Genomic DNA, 6569 nt, shown 5'->3' with positions numbered 1-6569 from the left:
GAGCGGCAGCTGTGTTCGGGAGGCCAAAAGGCATGCGAACATAGCTGTGAGGTGGTCCCTCACAACGCCCCACGCGCGAAGGCCAGAGGCGCTCTTGAGATGTGGCTCGGTTGAGCCCTGGTACGTCGATGCAGATGCACAGCCCACCATCCTCGCCTGGATGGGGAGCTACGGCGGGTAAGTGGTGGCTGCCACTTATGACTCTTGACACCTGCAGCTCCTGAATGCTTCTCGCGATGAACTCCTGAGGGCTTGGTCCTCCTTGCCTTGTTCCTTCCTGAGGGAAACGTGCTTTGAAGCACGCCTCCAAGTGGTGCCCGAGCGCCTCCCTCATGACCTTGGCAAAGTCGGTGGCCCTCCAGGAGAGAGCCCCCGAGCCTTGCCCGAGGAGGGCGTCGGGCATGCCTTCCTATGCGAGAGAGGGAGGCGCCCCTTGAATGGGCGTGGACCCTGACACAACGCCACTGGAGGGGCCTGCCTCCCGAGGGTTCGGACCGGGTGATGCCTTCTTCTTCTTAGGGACTGCCTCAGGAAGTCTTCCGCTCTTGTGATCTGGGTCTTCGATTGCTGCGTCTTGAAAAGCACGCTCAAGAGAACACACCGCATCCCTCTCCTCACAAGGCACCGTGATGACTCCACCGCTTCCTGGCATCTTGAGGACATTGTAGTCGTGATGAGTCACTGCCATGAACTTGGCCAGAGCTGGGTACCCGAGGATGGCATTGTATGGCAGGCGAATGTGGGCGACGTCGAAGTCAATGAGCTCGGTGCGGTAGTTGTTACGCTGCCCAAAGGTGACAGGAAGGCAAACTTGCCCTATTGGAACGGTGGAGCCATCAGTGACTCCTGAGAAAGGCTTGGTTGGCTGAAGCTGATCGTATGGAACTTGGAGATTGTTGAACGTCTCGACGGATAGGACGTTGAGTCCCGCTCCGCCATCGATGAGGGTCTTGGTGACTTGCACGTTGCTGATGATTGGGGAGCAAAGCATCGGGAGGACTCCGGCCGTGGCTGCACACTTGAGCTGATCCGCCGAGCTGAACGTGATAGCGCATGCTGACCACCTGAGAGGGCGCGTGGCCTCAAGCTTGGGGAGGACTGCATTCACCTCGCGAGCAAACTGTTTGAAGATGTGCTGAGAGGCTGGGGCTTGAGCGCCGCCCAGGATGCAAGCGATTGCGCGCGGCTCCTGGAAGCCCCCAGCCCCTTCGTCCTGGTGATGGTCTTCATTCCTCCTTGGTGGTGGTGGCAGAGGAGGGAGGACAGCGTTGCCCTCAGGGCGATCCTCACGAGGCTGATCCCTCCAGCCTCCCTCGCGAGGCTGGTCCTGCCAGCGGTCCTCGCGAGGTCGGTCACGCCACCCTTGGCGAGGGCCACGGTCTTCCCATCATCCTCCACCTCTTCCTCCTCCTCAGCCATAGCCCCGGTCGTTACGCTCGGGGCGTCGGCCGATACGCCCATCTCGCACAGCCCTGAGCTCTTGGCATTTGTTGGTGTTGTGGGTGTGGAGGTCGTGGTACACGTAGTATCGGCTGCCCTTGGATGACTTAGGCTGATCTCTCCCTTGCTTGGTGTCTGGCTCTGCTGCAAACACAGCAGCCCCCTTGCGCTTCACGTCCTTGGCCTTGGGCTTCTTCTCTTCTGGATCGGCAGCCGGAAGCTCGAGGAGGGAGAGACGCCCTTCCTCAGCTTTGGTGCACTTGGTCGCCAAGTTGAACAGCTCCAGGGATGTGCACATGTCTTCATGGATTGCTAGCTCCTCCTTCATCTTGATGTCATGCACGCCGTCAGAGAAGGCCGAGATGATGGCCTCCTCAGTCACCCTGGGGATCTTGAGGCGAGCGTTGTTGAAACGCTGGATGTACTTCTGCAGGGTCTCTCCTGGCTGTTGCTTGATGTGGCGAAGGTCGCTCATGGCCGGGGGCCGGTCGAGAGTGCCTTAGAAGTTGGCGATGAAGCGGGTGCGCATCTCCTCCCAAGAGGAAATCGTGCCAGGAGCCAGGTTCAGGAGCCAGGTGCGGGCACCGTCCTTGAGCGCCATGGGAAACCAGTTCGCCATGACCTTCTCGTCCCCGTTGGCAGCTTTGATGCCCAGCTCATAGAGCTGGAGGAACTCCGCAGGGTTAGCCGTGACATTGTAGCGTGGAGGCAGGTCGGGCTTGAACTTGCCCGGCCAAGCTACGCTGCATAGCTCGGCGGTGAAGGCACCGAAGCCCGCAGTGGCCACATGAGGCCTTTGGTGACGAAGGGCTTGATCTTGGAGGTCTCCACGCGCTACCGCCAGGAGCAGCGCGGGGTCTTGGCGCGCTGGAGCAGGAGCGCGGTCATGACGTGCCGGTGCAGGGAGCACGCGAGCTACTTCTTGGGGACGAGGGATCTCTTGGCAGCTCCTTTCTTGTCGCGCGGGCACCGGACGCGGTGGATCTCGCCCCGGAGCTGCACGCCGTGGAGCTAGGGCGCCTTCTTGGGGAGGAGGTGGCGGAGGCACCTCCTGATCCATGCCTCCTGCGCAGGATGGAGGGCGAGGCAGCGAGAGAGAGGGCATAGGAGAGCCCCCTGCAGCGCTGACGAGCTCGGTGATGCGGGCGAGCCAGTCCTCGTAGAGGTCATCAATGGGACGGTAGTGCAGGAGCTCTCGCGCCAGGAGCAGCACGGCATGCGCGTCCGCGGGGGCGCAACGGGCGTGGGACGACAAAACGGCTGGAGTCAGCGACGGGGTGGCGGTGCGGCCCTCTCGCCGCACCGAAGGATGCAGGGATGAGGCATGCTGCTCGTTCCCCGTCGGGCCGGTGGCGGCGTTGGCGGCAGGCGACGGGGAACGACGGGGGCATCCGCCGACGGGCGCCGTATGGGCGACGCGGGTGGCGAGGGCAGCCCGGCGCTCGGCGTGGGCTCGAGGAGCGTCAGACATGGATGCGACGGACGGCGAAACGCAAGATGGCGGAAGGCGTGATTCCGACACACCCCTACTTGGCGCGCCAAATGTCGGATTTCGGGTTCCGGCAGACCCTTGAGGTTTGAACTCTGGGGTGCACACGGAGATCACTCCCCCTACCGGCTCACGTCTCGTCGCCTCGCAAGAGATCTAAGCTACACGAAGAACAACACAAGGGACGCAAGGTTTATACTAGTTCGGGCCACCATTGTGGTGTAATACCCTACTCTAGTTTGTGGTGTGGTGGATTGCCTCAGGGGCTGATGATGAACAATACAAAGGAAGAACAGCCCCGCGAGGGAAGGAGTTCTTGTGTGGGTGTTGTCCCTTTGAAGGGGTCGATTCGAGATGCCTCTATACTATGATGCCTAGTCCTATTTATAGGGGGAGGCGCTGGGCCTCTTCCCAAATATTGAGCGTGAAGGGCGCCAACAATTGGCCATTTTGAAGGGGAACATCTAGTACACTTATCCTGACTAAAGTTGGTCCTTGCCTGCCAAAGGCTCTGACGATGACGCCTTCCTGGGCTCCACGATGACCTCCGTCCTGCCGTTCTGCTGGTCTTGGTCTTATTGCACCGAAATGGTAACCTTTGCCTGATGCCTTGGCCTGTGCTTGCCCCCTTTGCACCGAAGGGGAAACAAGGACACTGTCCAGGCCGGCGCCCGCCTGGCTTCGGTCGTCATGACTTGCATCACAGGCACCTCGTGAGGTACCCCGCCTTGATCTCTCCGCCTCCTCGCGAGCCAGCCTGACGAGGCTATGTCTGAGGAAGCTTCCTGTCGTCCGCCCCGCGAGGCTTGGCCCCTCGCAAGGGTCTTGAGCTTGAGTCGATGAAGATGGACCGCACTGGGCCCCCTAATTGAGCCACGCCGCAGGCCGCAGGCAGGCAAGTCTGGGGACCCCCGTTCCCAGAACGCCTACAGGAGGAACACCTCGCCTCTGCTGCGGCCGACTTGGGGCGGGCTCTTGTCCATATGAAGTGCCCCAACAACTACCCCTCAGGACTTACCAAGTATGAACTGACCAGTTGAATCTTACCAATACTAGTTGCAATGGCCATGTTTTGTATGGTTCATGTATTAAGCATGTTGTAGTAAACACACCTAGCATGCCTTATCTATTTTTCCCTACCTTTTTATAGACAACATGGCCATTCTCTGCTCTAACAGCACCTGCCTTGCGATGTTTAACTCTGTCAAATTTCATTTCTATCAGTACCAGTTTCAATGGCTATACTAGGTTGTCTGCTGTAGTAAACAATTCTATCCCCGTCCCTTTGCTACCATGCTACTCTTTCGCAATGAAGATATTACTATAGGTGCTGTCATTTTATTATCATTTGCTATTTTTGGTGGATGTTAACCCTGTTGTAGTTAACATTGCCTTTTCATGTACTTACACAGGGCTACAATGGGCAATGCTATTGTTTGCTGTCGAGGTTAGCTGCATCCCATGTCTTATACACATCTGTTCCTAAATATAAGTATTTTGAGAGATTTCAATATAGACTACATACAGAGCAAAATGAGTGAATCTAGATTCTAATCTAAACTATGTCTAAGTATCTAAACTAAATGTCAATATTTGTTTTCCCATGTAAGTATCTAACAAACAGTGGCATCGAGCAACAACAAGTGTCATCTAACAACTGACAAAAATAGTCATCAAAGAGTAGCATCTACAAACAAAAATTGGGGTTTGAAATAGCTACTTAGCTAGGATTCCTTTCCTCTTGTTGTTGTCTGCTCTGTGTTGCGGTCATTGAGGACAAGGGCACCTCCTGCTCCTTGGAAGGGGCAGTTCGCCAGGGTCGCCGCCTCAGCAGACAAGGCAGCAGGTAGCAGCCAGCAGCGAAGGGGATTGAAGGGGAGCATGCGCTGGGCGCAAAAGGGCACTGAAGGGGGGCGGGGCGGCCGGATAGGCAGCACGATGAGTCGACGAGGCGAACGGCACCGACGGGCAGGGACGTGGCCACCGGCCATGCTAGGGTTCGTCAAGTTTGGGGAAGGGGCGGCGCCGTGACAGACAAGCTCGTCCAAATCCTGGTCGTGAGCACTGAATAGTGAACAGCGCACACGCAGGCCTAGGCGCCTGGACCAGTTGGCCTGGGCTGCCTTGGCTTAGAAGTGGGTTGCGCCCCAGGAAAATCTTATTTGGTGCTACAGGCGCCCATTAACGTGTATTCCACAAACGGGCGCCTGCAACACGGGGCGCTGGGCCGGCCCATGTAGCGTTTGTTACCCCTGTTCTAAAACACCTAAAAAAGACGACGAGATAGGAGTCGAACACGGGATCCCTGCGCTATTAGTTAACAGCGCGAACCACTACGCTAAACTTGCATTTTTCTTTCGTTTATTACTACTCTCATCGGGGTTTTTTCCAGTTTGCTGTGTATATTTCACACGTTTTTATTCTTTTTTCTTTGTTTTTCCTTTTTTAAATGCTTGGATTCTTTTTCAAATTCGACGAACATTTTGTTTCAAATTTAATGAGATTTTTTCTAATTTGATGAACTTTTTTCTAATTTTATGAAAATGTTTTCCAAAATAGGTGAACTTTTTTAAAATTCGTTGAACTATTTTTCAAATTGGATGAACTTTTTCCAAAATTCCACGAACTTTTTTTAAAATTGCATGATTTTTTTTTCAAATTTGCATGATTTTTTTACAAATTTCTGAACTATTTTTTCAAGTGAATGAATCTTTTTTAAATATGATGAGCTTATTTTCAAAACTGATGAACTTTTTTAAAATTGATGAACTATTTTTTAAAATAAATGAATCTTTTTAAAATTTGATGAGCTTATTTTAAAAATCGATGAACTCTTTTCAAAATCGGTGAACTTTTTTTAATTGAATGAACTGTTTTCAAATTGGATGAACTTTTTTTCAAAATCGATGAACATTTTTCAATACTGTTGAACCTTTTTTCAAACTCACGAGCATTTTTTTCAATTTTTGTTTTTTCGCAAAATCATAAACCATTTTCGTACTTGCAATTTTTTTCATTGATTTTTTTATTAAATGAACTTCTTTTGAATTCATGAACTCTTTCCATTTTTGTGAATTTTTTGCATGTTCATAATCTTCACTTGAAATCTGTGAACATGTTTTCAAATATTGAAAATTCTGAATGGTACTATTTAATGCACAATAAATAGCGCATGTAGGATTAGTTCTTAAAGATTTTGTGATGTAGAGAGTCATTAGCAGATATGTGGTCGAGTGGTTAAGCTCCCTGTACTGAAGGAGGTGACGCTAGTTCGAATCCTCTCTTTGATAACGCCACACAACGCTGGGTGCAAAGAGCATCTCTAGCCACGCCCCAACAGCCTCCTTTTTCGGCGTCTACGTCCAAAAAAAGTCCAGTCACGTTTCAGGCGCCCATTTTTGTCGGTTAGGCCCGAAACTGACGCCGGCAGACCCAGGCCGAACCCGACACGCTGGGGGGCACCGGGGCAATTGTTTTTGGCGCGAAAGAATGGCGGGCCCGCCGAGTCAGCGACCTCGCGCCTCGTCGTCCTCACATTGCCTCGGCTTCCCGCGGGGAATCAATGTCAATCAATGTCAAGGCTACCGCCGGCCAGCCTTCCATTGATTCCTCACAGGCGGTGCGGTGAGACGACGCCCCC

Source organism: Triticum aestivum, chromosome 6B (assembly GCF_018294505.1).
Source record: "Triticum aestivum cultivar Chinese Spring chromosome 6B, IWGSC CS RefSeq v2.1, whole genome shotgun sequence".
Taxonomy (NCBI): Eukaryota; Viridiplantae; Streptophyta; class Magnoliopsida; order Poales; family Poaceae; genus Triticum; species Triticum aestivum.
Note: the sequence above shows the minus strand (reverse complement) of the source record.